Raw genomic sequence first — 15,996 nt, 5'->3', positions numbered from 1 at the left:
AAAGACAAATACCATATGATATCATGTATTTGTGGAATCTAAAACATGGCATAGATGATCCTATCTACAGAATAGAAACAGACCATGGTCAAGGAGAACAGACTTGTAGTTGCCAATGGGGAGGGGAAGTGGGATGAGTGGGATGGTTGGGCAGTTGGGGGTTTTGGATGAAAACTGCTACATTTGGAATGGATGGGCAATGGGGCTGTTTTGCACAGCACAGGGAACTGTGTATGATTGGGTCACTTTGCTGTACAATAGAAATTGAAGAAACACTGTAAATCAAGTATACTTTAATTAAAAATATCAAAAGAGCACAAAAAAAGAAATGGAAACACAGGCCAATATACCTCATGAGCATAGATGCAAAAATCCTCAACAATTTATTAAAAAATTGAATCCAGGAGTTCCAGTCGTGGCTCAGTGATTAACAAATCTGACTAGGAACCATGAGGTTGCGGGTTTGATCCCTGGCCTCGTTCAGTGGGTTAAGGATCTGGTGTTGCCGTGAGCTGTGGTGTAGGTCACAGATGGGGCTTGGATCCTGCATTGCTGTGGCTCTGGCAGAGGCTGGTGGCTACAGCTCTGATTAGACCCCTAGCCTGGGAATCTCCATATCCCATGGGTGCAGCCCTGGAAAAGACAAAAAATAAAATAAAAAAATAAAATAAAATAAAAAATTGAATCCAACAATCTATAGAAAGAACTACACAAGAGCCAAGTGGGATTTATTCTGGGTATGCAAAGCTGGTTCATCATTTACAAATCAGATGATGTAATCCATCACATCAAGAGGCTAAAGAAAAAATATGATCATATCATTACATACAGAAAAAGCATCTGAAAAAATTCAACACTCATTCATGATGAACAGTCTCAGCAAACAAGAGAGGGAACTTCTTCAACTCGATATGGAATAATCACAAAATCTTCCAGTTAACATCAATGGTGAGAAAGTAGATGCTTTATCCTTAAGATCAGGATGTCCTCTATCACTGCTCTTATTCAAATTTATACTGGAAGATTTAGTTAATGGAATAAGACATAAAAGTTACATAGAAAGTGAAATAATAAATAAAATTATCTTTGATTACAGATGACAAGAATCAACAAGGACAACAAAACTGCAACTAATAAGTGATTAAATAAAAGTTACAGTATCCAATGCTAATATACAAAATTCAATTGCTTTCTTATGTACAGAAAATGAACAATTTGAACTGGAAGTTAAAAACACACCACCATATACAATAACATTTCCTTCAAGATGAAGTGCTTAATAAAAATCTAACAAAATAAGCAAGGAAAAATATAAAATTCTGGTGAAAAATCAAAGAATAACTAAATAAATGGAGAATATTTCTTGTACAAATATAGGAAGACTCAACATTGTCAAAATGTCAGTTTTTCCAACTTGATCTATAGTTTCAATGTAATCCCAATCAAAGTAATCACAAGTCATTTTGTGGATATCAACAAACTGATTCTAAAATTTATATGGAAAGACAAAATACCAAAATTTTCAACACAATACTTAGGAAGAACAGTTGGAGGACTGACAGTACCCAACTTCAAAACTTACTATAAATCTCGAGTTCCTGTCATGGCTCAGCAGTTAATGAACCTGACTAGTATCCATGAGGATGCAGGTTCAATCCCTGACTTTGCTCAGTGGGTTAAGGATCCGGCATTGCTATGAGCTGTGGTGTAGGTTGCAGACACTGCTTTGATCCCAAGTAGCTGTGGCTGTGGCATAGGCTGGCAGCTGCAGCTCTGATTCAACCCCTAGCCTGGGAACTTCCATATGCCACAGGTGTGGCCCTAAAAGGACAGGAAAAAAAAAAAAACCTTACTATAAATCTACAATAATCAAGATGCTGTCATATTGGCAAAATAATAAACAAATAGATCAATGGAACAGAATAGAGAACCCTGAAACAGCCCCATATAAATATATTCAACAGATCTTTGACAAAGAATCAAAGACAATTTGATGGATAAAGGATAATCTTCTTAACAAATGATGCTGAAACAACTAGACATTCACATACATGCAAAAAATGAGTGGAGTCACAGACTTTACATCTTTCACAAAAATTAACTCAAAATGGATCATAAATTTAAATGCAAAACACAAAACTATAAAACTCCTAGAAGATAATATAGGAGAAATTCTAGTTGACCTTGGGTTTGGCGATTACATTTCAGATACAATACCAAATGTAGGCTCCGTAAAAGAAAAAATGGATAACTTCGACTTAACTAAAATTACAAACTGTGCTCTGCAAAATACATTCTTAAGAGAATGAAAAGACAAGTTGAAGACTGGGAGAAAATCTTTGCAAAACACCTAAATACAATAAAGGACTGGTTTCCAAAATATATGAAAAGAACCCTTAATAAGAAAACAACTCAATTAAACATGGACAACAGGAGTTCCTGTTGTGGCTCAGCAGTAATGAACCCGACTAGTATCCATGAGGACACAGGTTCAATCCCTGGCCTTGCTCAATTGGCCAAGGAGCCAGCACTGCCATGAGCTGCGGTGTAGGTTGCAGACACAGCTCAGATTTGACCCCTGGCCTGGGAACTCCCAAATGCTGTGGGTGTGGCCCTAATAATTTTAATAATAATTATTATTAATAATTAATAATTAATAATTTTAAAAAATGGGCAATAGAAATAGCTCACCAATCAAGACATACAAATGGCAAGTAAGCATGTGAAAAGATGCTCAATACTACATTCACTGAGGAAATTGCAAATTAAAACAACAATAGGAAATCACTGCAAACCTGTTAGAATGGCTAAAATCCAAAACACTACCAAATGCTGACAAGGATATGGAGCAAAAAGAACTCTCATTCCTTGCTGGTGGAAATGCAAGAGTGCAGCCAATGTGGAAAATAATTTGGTAGTTTATTACAAAATCTCTTAGTATTTACTTAAATCAGTTGAAAATTACATCCACATAAATATATGCACACAGATGTTTATACTAGCTTTATTCATAACTGTTAAAACTTGGAAGTAACCAAAACATCCTTCAATAGGTGAATGGATAAATTGTGGTACATCTATACAATGGAATATTAATCAGTGATTTTTTTAAAATGAGCTATAGAAAGACATGGAGGATCTTTAATTACTAGGTTAAAGAAGCCAGTCTTCACACTGAATGACTACATACTGTGTGATTACAACTATTTGACACTATGGAAAAGGCAAATTGGAAGTTCCCATTGTGGTGCAGTGGAAACGAATCCGACTAGTATCCATGGGGATACAGGTTTGATCCCTGGCCTCGCTCGGGGGTTAAGGATCAGGCATTGCCATGAACTGTGGTGTAGGTCGCAGATGTGGCTTGGATCTGGCGTTGCTGTGGCTGTGGTATAGGCCAGCAGCTACAGCTCTGTTTGGACCCCTGGCCTGGGAACTTCCATATGCCACAAGTGTGGCCCTAAAAAATACCAAAAAGAAAAAAAGAAAGAAAAGGCAAAATTATGGAGAAAATAAAAAAAATCAGTGGTTGCAAGGGGTTTGGGTGGAAGGAAGTGGGAAGGGCTAAAATAGATGAAGCACGGTGGATTTTCAGGCTGTAAAAGTATTCTGTATGATACTGTGATACATTTAACATATTTATAAAAACCTATAGAATAGTATTACACAGAAAATGAACCTTAGCATAAACTACAGACTTTAGTTATTAATAATATATTAATATTGGCTCAACAATTGTAACAAACGTACCACATTAACTCAAAATGCTAATCATAGAAGGGGGTTGTCAGGGGGTACATGGAGACTATAATTTCTGCTCGTATTTTATAAAGTTAAAACTGCTCTAAAAAAAGACCATTAAAGGAGTTCCTGTTGTGACATAGTGGGTTAAGAATTCAATTGCAGCAGCTTGGTCTCTACAGTGGGTTTGCTTCCTGGCCCAGCACAGTGGGTTAAAGGATCTAGTATTGCTGAAGCTGCGGTATAGGTCACAGCTGTGGCTCAGATTCAATCCCTGGCCCAGGAACATCATATGCTATAGGTGTGGCCTTAAATATAAAAAGACTGTTAGTTTTTACAAATATGAAAAATATTACTTCAATGCAGCATTTGTCTCTGAAATGTTGGTCAAATAAACGTTAATACATTTCACAAATCATGAGTGTTTGCTATCTTCCTGATACCATTCTCTCTGTTTCTAGCTTTCTCTGAAAAATTGGGATAATAATGGCAAATGAGAATGAGAAGTGGTTTAAAAATTTTGAATTAGCATCATCTTCTCTGTTCTTAATGTCTTCTGTGCTTACTTCTGTCTTGTTGTCCTAATAGTTCAGAAATTATGTTTCTGTGTCTTTATGGTCATTAATCTGAAAAGACATTGAAAGATGGGTCTGTGTTATACCTGTTCACAGAATTTGGCACATAGCCTGGAACCCAGTGTCCAGCAGGGCTCAATAAACATTTATGTGGATGACCCACTATCTGATAGTCACCCATAAAAACATGTCTATTTTATGAACCACTTGCCTATTGGGGAAAAAATCTATGATAAATTAATGATTATAAAATATCACTGAACTCAGTTTACCCTCACACAGAGAAAGTTTATATACTTCATCATTGCTCTGTTTTGAGAAATACCTAGTACCAGTACATTCTGAACTTCATAATGTACTATTTTACAATGTACTTGGGACAGAGTGTTATTCTCTGAGCCTCTGATTTGAACTTATAATGGGACTTGATTTGGAAATTCTCTGAAAACTTATCAAATACAAAATGGTTAATTTTTAGCTTCTCAAGTATTTCTTATTTTTTTGGTTGGAGAAACAGTTGAACAAATATGTGTGATCATTTTATTTCACCTAATGAAGATATATTTCATTCAGATTTATACTGACAGAAACAAGGATGTGAATTCAACGAAAGTAATGGTCATATAAAAGTGAACATTCTGACTTTAACAGAGAAGAGACAGCTCTCCTGCCCTTAACCTACATTTTGAGATACTCCTCTGTGCATTTCTCTGGTCTACTTCTCTTGTGTTCCTCCTTAGTATTCCCATTGGAGTCTGTACAGATGTAAATTTGAGAGTCTACAGTTCCTTTTTTTGTTCTTTTTCATTTATCTGTTTCTAACATAAGATGGTGAAATCCATGATTATGATAGATCATGCTTCATTGGTCTTTGCATAACCAGGGTATGACACACTTCTGGAAACAGTCTGCGCATAGCTGAGTATTTACTATCACAACATTAATATTTTATAGAGACCACAGATAGAAAAAAATACCCACTTCCAGTAGAGACTTTATATATTGGATGATATTTTTGCAGACACTATATCCATGACTTTTAAGATTGGGTTCCAAGCAAACGCTGTAATCTCTTTCGAGATTGCTGGGAGAATCTCACCAATGAAAAATTTTAGCAGCCCCGCCTGGTATCTGGCAACACCAAAGGCATGATCCATAAAAGAAATAACTGATAACCTGTATTTTATTTAAAAAAAACTTCTGTTTTGCAAAAGATAATGTCAGGAGAATGAGAAGACAAGCCATAGGCTGGGAGAAAATGTTTGTAAGAGATACATTGGATAAATAATTGTTATCCAAAATATACAAAGAACTCTTAAAATTCAACAATAAGAGATGTTTTGTACAACACAGCAGCTATAGTTAGCAATATAATATTGCATATTTTAAAATATGTTAAAAAAGATACATCTCATGTGAAGTGTTCTTGACTATCTCCCAAAAAACACAAAAACCCACAAAAGAGCACAAGGAAATTTTTGGATGTGATGGGTATGTTTTGTACTTTGATTGTGGTGATGATATCATACAGGCAATGCATGTGTCCAAACCATGAAAATATGTGCAATTTTTGTATATCAATTATACCTCAATAAAGCTTAAAAACTGCCTGTTTTTTTTAAAGATCTGAAGGCACACATCATCAAAGAAGATGTACAAACAGCAAAAAAGCATATGAAAAGATGTTCAACAGCAATGAGATACTATTACATACCTACCAGGATGCCAAATCCAAAACGCTGACAACATCAAATGCTAGCAAGGATGTCAAGCAACAGGAACTCTCATTCATTACTGGTGGGAATGCAAAATGGTGCAACAAGTTTGGAAAACAGTTTGGCAGTTCTTACAAAACAAAACATATTCTTACCATAAAATATAGCAATCATGCTCCTTTGTATTTACACAAATGAACTCGAAAACATATCCACACAAAAACCTGCCTCCGAAAGTTTGTAGAAACTTAATTCCTAACTGGCATAACTTGGAAGCAATAAATGTCCTTCAGGGGGCGAATGATAAAGAAGCTGTGGTACATCCAGACAATAAAACATTACTCAGCACTAAAAGGAAATGAACTCTCAAAATATAAAAAGACATGGAAGAATCTTAAACGGATATTACTTAATAACAGCATTACTGTTTTCAGATTTCAGCTTTAGATGTTTTGATGCACTTTCTCAGGTGTTTGAATCCTTATCTTTCTTAAAAAGAACCTCACCTCAGGGGAGTTACGTGACTTATTTTCTTGTGGATTCTACTTTCTGATTTCCCACCTCAACCACCAGCCTATATCTACCTACAGCCATTATGAACTATGCCAAGTTCATAATGCCTGAGTTCAGCAAGCTCTCCCTCACCTCTACATCTACTCCCTCTTCTGTACATGCACATGATAGATAATTCCCCATTTGTAATTCAATCTCTAACTTATCCACCCGCTTAAATCTTATGTATCCCTTTCTTCATTGCCTGTTTCTTCACACTTGAATGAAATATTGAAGAGAGTAGAGGATCTGACTCTTGTGCTCAGAATTCTGTCCCTAGAGTCTGAAAGGCCTACAATAAGTGATCCATGTATATTCATTGAATTAAATACCTGATCCTTAAATCAGCCTTGGCTGTGCATTCTGGTGCACATGGGTCTCTCACTTGACTGTGGGAAACATGGAAACCGGACAAGCCAATCTTTCTGGGAAGGCCCGCTGTCCAAAGAGGCCAATACAATTAAGACTTCATTCAGAACAGGATGGAATTCCACCTCTATCTCTTACTAGTGGTGTGACTTTGGGGATGCTTCTGTACCTTTTTTGAGCCTTAGCTTCCTTCTCTCATTAGTTATCAACTAGATATTTGAAATTACTTGTTTTCATTGATTCAATCAGCAAACACTTATTGAATGTCTCCTGAGGCACTGTTTTAGGTGCCAAGAATAAGTCATAAACGAGTTACATATATAAGGTCACAGACTAATGGATAAAGCAGACTAAAAACTGTGTCTTTTATGCCATTTTCACATACTGGCTAAGTGAAGTTAAGCAAAATGAAGGGGGTTGTAAACTCATAATGCCAACAGAAAATGGAAGTTGAAAGCATAGACTTGATTCTAAATACCGTTGTTCACAAAAGAAACCAGAGTTGCTTGGAAAAGGGCTGATTCCAGGGTTGTAACAGGGAAGGCACAAAAAGAGCCAGGAATATCCTGCTGTACCAAAAAGAAATTAAAAATAAAAATGGAGATACAACAAAAGGACACAGGAACCAGATTCAAGGGGCTTCCACTGGCCAAATCTGGGCAAATTGGAGCATCAAAATGGATCATCATGATAATGAGTTCTTACCCAGGGAATAAAATATATGTCCATGAGCCCATACAGATGTAAATGAAGATATATGAATAATTCATAAATGAGGGTGAGAGAAAAGCTCTTCATTGCAGAAGAATCCCAACTATTAAATAGGAGTGAAATGATGGAGTTGGAAATACACAATTTTTCAACCATCATATATTAATGCAGTCAGTGAAGAATCATCTATGATATCAGAACAGGATATTTCCGTAGGCTCCAAGTACCACCTACAACATATCTTAGTGGATAAAGGGAAAGTATTTGGGGTAAACTGGTGGCTACAACCTTAAACAAGTGATCAAATTTTACGTGGCCAATACAGAATGAATAAATAACATGTGCTGATGGGTATCATGCACTGAAAAGGATGGACTATCACTTTTGTGGATCCCCTGGAAAAAAATACATAAGCTGAATCTGGTCAGGAGAATAGAAAATCTGGCCAACCCAAATTCAGGGACACATTAGCAAATGGTTCATATAGTTTGTAAAACTGTTGTGGTCCTTTAGACATTAAGTCTGAGTACTTGTTCCAGACTGAAGACGACTAAAGTGAAGTAACAACAAAATACAAGTGTGACGCTAAACTGTAGAGTAGGTCAGAAAATTATAAAATGTTCCACAAATGACATCGTTGAGCCAATTGCCACATTTGAACAAGACTGTTAATGAGATGCATAATAGTATTGCATCGATGTTAATTTCCTGACTTTGGTAATTGCACTGTGCTTACGCAAAAGGATGTCCTTGTTCTCAGGAAGTAACACTGCAGTGTTCTGGGGGTAAAAGAACATGTCTGCAGCTTACTCTCACACGATTTAGAAAGAATTTGTATGTACATGCATCTGTGTGTGGTGTGTTTATGGACCTGAAAAAGAGAGAGTGAGATGGGCAGGGAGAAAGAAGGACAAAGAGAGAGAACAACTATGGGAAATAAGACCTCTTGAGGAATTTGGGTGACGTATAAATGGGAGTCCCTGTACTCCTTTTGCATCTTTTCTGTAAGTTTGAAGTTATTTCCTCCAAGAAAGAACCTCCCTGATAAAAAGTAATGTGGGTTCTGGATACCGACAGAGATAAATTCCTGGGTCCTTCATTATTAACTGTGTGATCACAGAAGAGTTACTTAATCTCTAAATTCAAAGTTTTTGACCTGTAAAGATGGAACATCACTGAGCCTACCTACAACCCCGGGCCATGGTAAGGACTGAATGAGAAGACACATATAATGTGTTTTAAAAGTTGGACGCAGGGAATACTCAGTAAAAGTTAGGTCTCTTTAAAGTTTTTTTTAAATTTTTTTATACAGTAAAGTACATCATTAAACTAGGTGCTTTTGGCTAAAGCAGTCAGATGTTACCATGTCACTGAGGTGCCCCCCAGGAGTCAGACTCTGTGTGGCAGTGGGGCCATATGGTGCATAGTCACATGGTAATAGTCAGCTGTCACCATGACTATCATTGACCTTAACATTTCCGACCTTGATGTCTAGCCTCCTATCACTCCACTTTGCTGCCCTCGTGTGTTCCTTGGGTCAAAAACAAATCCTCACATGAAATCTAGTAGGTACGGAAGTCACTAGACTTGTATGTACGCCATCTACACTGTTCAGGGAGAGCTGGGCCACCGCTGTCCCCTCCTTTGGACTAGTACAGTGTGTTCTAAGAGAATTCCACACTTGACAAGCCTGGGAAGCAGGTTTCAAATCTCTCTTCAGAAGTAAATGAGAGGTAGCTCACCTCCTCAGAAAGGTAGCAAGCCTGCCCCATATCACAAATGACTGAGGGAGTCACATGGAATATTCGACTGCATTGCCCATGGCCTTGTTGCTGACCTGGCTGCATTCAGTCCTAACTGTACGGCATCAGGAAGGTCCATCCTCCTAATGAGACCTTAGACTCATGGCAGGTAGAGAACACTGTTTAGCTCACGTGTGTACCGTGGCATTGAATTCACTCGCAAACACATACTTGGGGAGAGGGTTTGTCCCTTTAACCTGGGGGAGAGTCAACATTTCAAGGCCTCTAGAAACATTACATGGGGTGGTTTTCTAAGTGTACACGAAAAACTCAAAGTACAGTTGTGGGGCTGTACAGTTTGCTTGGTTTTTTTATGAGACTAGATAGGAGTTCCCACTGTGGCACAGTGGGTTAGGAACCTGACTGCAGCAGCAGAGGCACAGGTTCAATCCCCAGCCTAGGGCAGTGGGTAAAGGATCCTGTGTTGCCCCAGCTATAGTGTAGGTCATAGCTGTGGCTCAGATTCAATCTCCAATCCCTGGCCTGGGAACTCCCATATGCTGTGGGTAGGGCCACTTAGAAAGAGAGAAAGAAAGAGAGAGAGAGGGAGAGGGAGGGAGAGAGAGAGGTGGTGGGAAGGAAGGGAGGGAGGAAGGAAGAAGGAAGACACTAGCTGGATTAGAGTCATATTCATAGGTGGCAGGTGAAGGTATAACGAGCATCAAGGAAGAGACAGTGGACATCAGTCAGGTTGGCAGCTTTCTCTGCTGAGACACACAGTTGTGGACAAGGAGTAGAGAGAGCATCAGGGGCTCTGGGGTTTTAAGGTTGATTTCTTTGTTTTGGGTGGTGGTTACATAAGTTTTCACCATATAATTGTTCCTTATTCATCTCTCTGTATATGTGTATGCACTTTTGTATGCAGGTATACATTATTTCATAACTAAAACCAACAAGAGAATAGGAAGCCCCAGGACAATGAAACACTGAGATTGGAATAAAGGAATTAACATGGTTACATGAAGAAGATGTTATCCATCAGAAGCGGTGGGTTGGTCTTCCATGAAATAAAATACTGTTAATGCCCATCTAAGCACAGTGTGGGTAAAACTGTCTCTACTAGGTGACAGTATTTCTGGTCCCTTTGTCAAAGTATTACTTCATATGAGAAGGACACACTGGGAGATGCTGGCCAAATGCCATTAACAGGCAAGGAGATCTCTGCAAGATGTCAAGTCTTCCCCCATATTCTGCCTCCCAAATTACCATAATCTGTTTCTTTTCACTCTGCAACAATTAGGTACCAGAAGTCAGCCCCCTATCAGGCACACACACACATTTACATCTTAACACACCAGGGCACTGATGTGCTTGTGGGGACTCCTCATCACCTCATATTCATCTAAGCCAATCACGGTAAATCCCACACACTTGAGAAGTACTGATTTCGGATTGGTCATGTGATCAGATTCAGACCCCCCCCCCATGATGGGGTGGATGGGGGTGGATATCTTCTGGAAAGTATTACATCACACTTTTCTTTCTCTTTGAAAAGGGACACTGAAACATTTTCCCTTTCTGTCTAAATATTACCATTCCCAGATATGAGCCTTGGGACTGGGACAGACATCTAGGGACCAGTGTGATGAGGACACGGAGGTGGCTGGGAAAAGAGAGGGAAAGGATTTGAACCCTCGAACACATCCCTGAGCTCAACTTCTCTGTGTCTACAACCCACATACTTGGGACTTTCAGTCTATTTGTAAAATGGACCAAATATTTAACGACTAACAGCTATCAGCCATGAACTACTTCTGTCCCTGAATATACTATAGTAGACAAAACAGATATTTCTCTGCCCTCATGGAACTCATATTTGGGGTTAGCTGTAAAAATAATAAATAAATTATCAACTTACACTGTAAGAAGATTATACTGCCACGGAAACAATTATAACAAGTTAAGAAAGATCTGGAATGCTGAGGAATCAGAAGTGTTGTAAATGGTCAGGACAGGCCTCCCACAGAAAGTGATCTTTGAGTAAAGACTTGAAGGAGTTGATGGAATGAGCCATTTAATATGTGGAGGAAGACTGTTTCCAACACGGAGAACATCTAGCACAAGACCCTTCAGTTCAAAATATGCCTACTATGTTTAAAGAAAGTGTGGAGGGATCTAGTGGTAGTATAGTTGGATTTTAGAGAAATCACACAACAAAGGATCATGGAAAAACTTGTAGTTCATGTAAATACTTTGATGTTATTACAATCATCCAGAGGACATACTGTAGTGGCTTAGAATCAAGTGGTAGCAATGGAGGAGGCAAAATTGTTCATGTTCTCAGTGGACTTAGACCATGGAAGCAAAAGGATTTCTGAATGGATTTACTCGCAAGACAGGCCCCAATGTTTTTAAGGGAGCATCTAGAAGGATAAGGTTAATGGGAAATGAGATGAGGAAAAACAAAAGTAGATTGAGTGAGTAGATTAACTTGATACAGTTAAAAATCTAGTGTCTATTTGACACCCAGGTGGACTTGCCAAGGAGACAGCTCACTCTGGAGTCTAAGTTGGACATCTAAAGAGGGGACACAGAAGGGCAGAGATGGTGTAGAATGCACAGCACTGGATGGGGTCATCAAGGGAAGGAGTGCAGGCAGAGAAGACAAGGGGACCAAGGATTCGGTTCTGAGGCTTGTGTCAAGAGGTCACAAGGAAAGGAGAGCCAGCAGAGGAGACTCAGAGTCAAAGCCAATGAGCTTAGAAAACCACCAGGTCAGTATTGGCCTAGAACCCAGTATGTGCCAACTTGACTGGATCTCGCAGCATCCAAATACATGGCGAAGCATCATTTCTGGTGTTTCTCTAAGGCTGTTTCCAGGTGAAGTGAACACTTGTGTCCGTGGACTCAGCAAAGCAGTCTGCCTTTCAGTGTGAGGAGGACATCATCCAGTCCCTTGAGGCCTGAAGAGAACAGGAGGGCGGAAGAAGGACTGGGCCTTTCCTGCCTGATGGAAAGAACAACAGGACACTGACCCTCTCCTGTCCTTGGCGCTACTTTCTCTGGTCTTCGGTCCCCGACTGGAATCTACACCTTTGGCTCCCTGGGTTCTCAGGCCTTCGGAGTCGGACTGAAGGAACCACCAGCTTTTCTGGGACTCCAGCTTGCAGACACCAAATTGCGGGAGTTCGCAGCCTCCAGAATTGCATGAACCAACTCCATTGGATAAAACTCTTCCCTAATATATACATCCTATTGTTTCCATGTCTCTAGGGAATGCTGAGCAATACACCAGGGGAGAGGAATGATCGACTCTGTCCAAAATGATGGGCAGGCCAATTAAGGAGAGGGCTCTGTGACAGCCTTTTGGTTTAGAAATATTGACGTCATTGTTAAGTTGACCAGAATGGATTCGGTTTAGTTAAGGTGTATACTTTTGGTCAGAGTGTGACTGAGAAGGCATGGGAAGAATTGGAAATAGTGTATGCAGACACTCAATATGGAAGGATTGTTACCAAGGGGAGGCTGAGTGGCCCTCGGGGTGGTAAGAGGGAGTTGAGGCAAAATAAAGGGTTTTTGTCTTCTCATTTGTTTTTTGTTTGTTTGTTTTTACGATAAAAATAATAGCAGTTTGTATGCTGACAGGAATAATCTAGCCAAGGGGGGAAAAGTGTAACTGAGCAGGGCCCTGTGTGACTCCCACGCACAAAAGACTTTTTGTGTCTCCAATTTCTTGTTTTTAGGAAATGGGCCTCATTCAGCCTCCATGGCCTTCCCTGAGTTCCATGGGGCAGATTCAGACAGCTGCTGATCAGGGAAGGAAAGGGATGTAAAGACAAGAGGGGAATAGTCAAGAAGTAATAGTACAGGGGTTCCCATCGTGGCTCAGTGGTTAACGAATCTGACTAGGAACCATGAGGTTGAGGGTTCGATCCCTGGCCTTGCTCAGTGGGTTAAGGATCTGGCGTTGCTGTGAGCTGTGGTGTAGATCGCAGATGCGGCTCGGATCCCACGTTGCTGTGGCTGTGGTGTAGGACGGCAGCTACAGTTCCGATTAGACCTCTAGCCTGGGAACCTCCATGTGCCCCAGGAGCCGCCCAAGAAATGGCAAAAAAGACAAAAAAAAAAAAAAAAAAAAAGAAAGAAATAATAGTACAGATATGGGGTGGGATCCTGGTTCCCTCTCAAGGGATATGTGTAATTATGTATCCATCTTATACACCTAAGAGAAATTTATATTCCTTATGCTTCTTTTAGAAATGAATACTTTAAAATTAAAATTTGGGAGGTCCTCTCATGGCTCAGTGAAAATGAATCTGATGAGCACCTGTGAGGACACAGGTTCCATCTCTGGCCTCGCTCGGTGGATTAAGGCTCTAGCTTTGCTGTGAGCTGTGGTGTAGCTTGTGGATATGGCTCAGATCCCGCATTGCTGTGACTGTGGTATAGGTCAGCAGCTACAGCTCCAATTCGACCCTTAGCCTGGGAACCTCCATATGCTGTGGGTGCAGCCCTAAAAACAAAATAAAATAAAACCATCTTTATAAAAAATACCAAAATTAATTAAATTAAAATTGAACCAGCTTAGAGTCCTTCCTTGTCCTTCTCCCTATCTTAATTGTACCCTAAACACAATCACCCATAAGCTAAAGGTTAGAAACCTTGAGCAAATTGCCTGTGGGTTAAAGATTATTAACACGTGATGTTTTTCAGGAACTTTCCTAGTTTGTTCTAATCTCTGATCAATACACCCCCTTTTGCAAGTACTGTTATTCTAGGCAATAACTTAGAAAACCATCGTGATTATGCCCAGATCTCCTGACACCAGCTTTGATGACTAAGATTCCCCCAAGAGAGAAGATTGTATATTCGCTCTCAACCCTGATTCTTATCTGAAAGCATGTTTTTCTCCTTTTTACCATAAAACACCCCACAATTCTTCCCAATGGAGGCCATAGTCAGTAAGGCATTAGCCTGCTGTGGCCTCCTTTGCCTGGCAAAGCAATAAAAGCTATCTTTTTCTCTTTCACCCAAAACTCTGTCTCCATGTTTCGCTTCAGTTACTGGTGAACAGAGGCCAAGTTTGGGGGGAAAAAAATGAAGCTCATATTACAAATGCTCTGAGATCATGAACTTCCTTTTTGATTTAGCCAATCTAGATAAGAAGTTTCTGCTACTTGCACCCAAAAGAATTTTCACCAACAGAATGAGAAATGCCTTTATACCTCTAAGTCTTTTCTGTGTTATGCCTGTTGAGGTATAATGTTTAATAGTGCTCTCAGTTCTTCCTTAGAAGATAAATTACAGGGTCACGCTAATTAATTGGAGACATGGGTTCTAAAGCCATAGATGCCAGTCCTGGGCCTGCCACTTAACAGCTGTCATCTTGGACAAATTACTTAACTGCTGTGCTTCAGTTTCTTCATATGGAAATGGGCTAACAATGGCACATATCTCACAGTGTTTTGCTGACCAAATGAGGTAGAGCATTTCAAGAGCTTCTAAAACCACTTGCTAAATGTGCTAAATATTTCATAAATATTAAGGATTATTAAATCTGCATGCCACATGATGCAAAGTTCTCTTTTGCAGTAAAGAATGTAAGCTGCTTCATGATCTGTTATAAATTTAAAGGCAACTAGTTAACATGCAACTAGCAAATTGAAACTATTCGCAGCTCCCTTTTATAGGCAAGGACACTGCGAAACCAAGCAGTTAAGTAAGATAGAATGGGGAGTTCCCGTTGTGGCTCAGTGGAAATGAATCTGACTGGCATCCATGAGGACGTAGGTTCGATCCCTGGCCTCGCTCAGTGGGTTAAAGGACCTGGCATTGTCGTGAGCTGTGGTGTAGTTCACGACACAGCTCCGACCTGGTGTTGCTGTGGCTATGATGTAGGCCCACGTCTACAGCTCAGATTCAACCCCTAGCCTGGGAATCTCCATATGCTGTGGGTGCGGCCCTAAAAAGACAAAAAAAAAAAAAAAAAAAAAAAAAAAACAATAGGAAAAATAAATGTTAGTGTATGGACTGTGTAATGATGCCTGGAATGATACGTAATTTTATGTGTTTACTGGACTGGCCACAGACGATGCCAAGATATTGGCTCAAACTTTATTCCCAGTGTGTCTATGAGGGTGTTCTGGATGGGATCAACATTTGCACAGGTGGACTGAGGAAATCAGGTTGCCATCCAGTGAGATGTCCCAAATCCAGTCCCCTGAAAGCCTGAATAGAATAAAAAAGCTGACCTTCCCTCAAGCAGGAAGAAATAGAGCCTAACGGCTTGGGGTTAGGGGCTGGGAACATTGGACTTTCCAGGCCTATGGACTTGAACTGAAAAAGCACATCTTCTTGAGACTGGATCCCAGCAGCTTTCGGATTGAAACTTACACAACTGGCTCTTCTTGGAGTTCCCATTGTGGCTCAGAGGTAAAAAACCTGACTAGTATCCATGAGGTTGCTGATTCAATCCCTGGTCCAGATCAGTGGGTTAGGGATCCTGCATTGCCAGGAGTTTCGGTGTAGGTCACAGACATGGTTCAGATCTGGCATTGCTGTGGCTGTGATACAGACCGGCATCTGCAGTGC

The 15,996-nt window shown here is 39.9% G+C and overlaps 1 protein-coding gene across 2 annotated transcripts in view; it reads right to left on the bottom strand.

The window, feature by feature from the left end:
- Positions 1-709: 709 nt before the first annotated feature.
- The window catches only part of LOC146394595 (uncharacterized), a 25,833-nt gene continuing 10,546 nt past the window's right edge, over positions 710-15,996 (bottom strand). The window contains exons 4-6 of one of the 2 annotated variants that reach the window (XR_014835410.1): positions 6,031-6,110; positions 3,430-4,367; positions 710-2,583 (exon numbers count right to left, since the gene is read on the bottom strand). The gene's annotated coding sequence lies outside the window, so the exon portion shown is untranslated. Of the gene's footprint in view, positions 2,584-3,429; positions 4,368-6,030; positions 6,111-15,996 lie in introns of those variants that run through there. The other variant, XR_014835411.1, reaches the window with a different exon arrangement.

The sequence above is a fragment of the Sus scrofa genome, chromosome X, assembly GCF_054392235.1.
Source record: "Sus scrofa isolate SSC_HxYL_T2T_F1_AM1 chromosome X, Sscrofa_HxYL_maternal_Yorkshire_Landrace_v2.0, whole genome shotgun sequence".
Classification (NCBI taxonomy): Eukaryota; Metazoa; Chordata; class Mammalia; order Artiodactyla; family Suidae; genus Sus; species Sus scrofa.
Note: the sequence above shows the minus strand (reverse complement) of the source record. Positions and strands in the feature narration are given on the sequence as shown.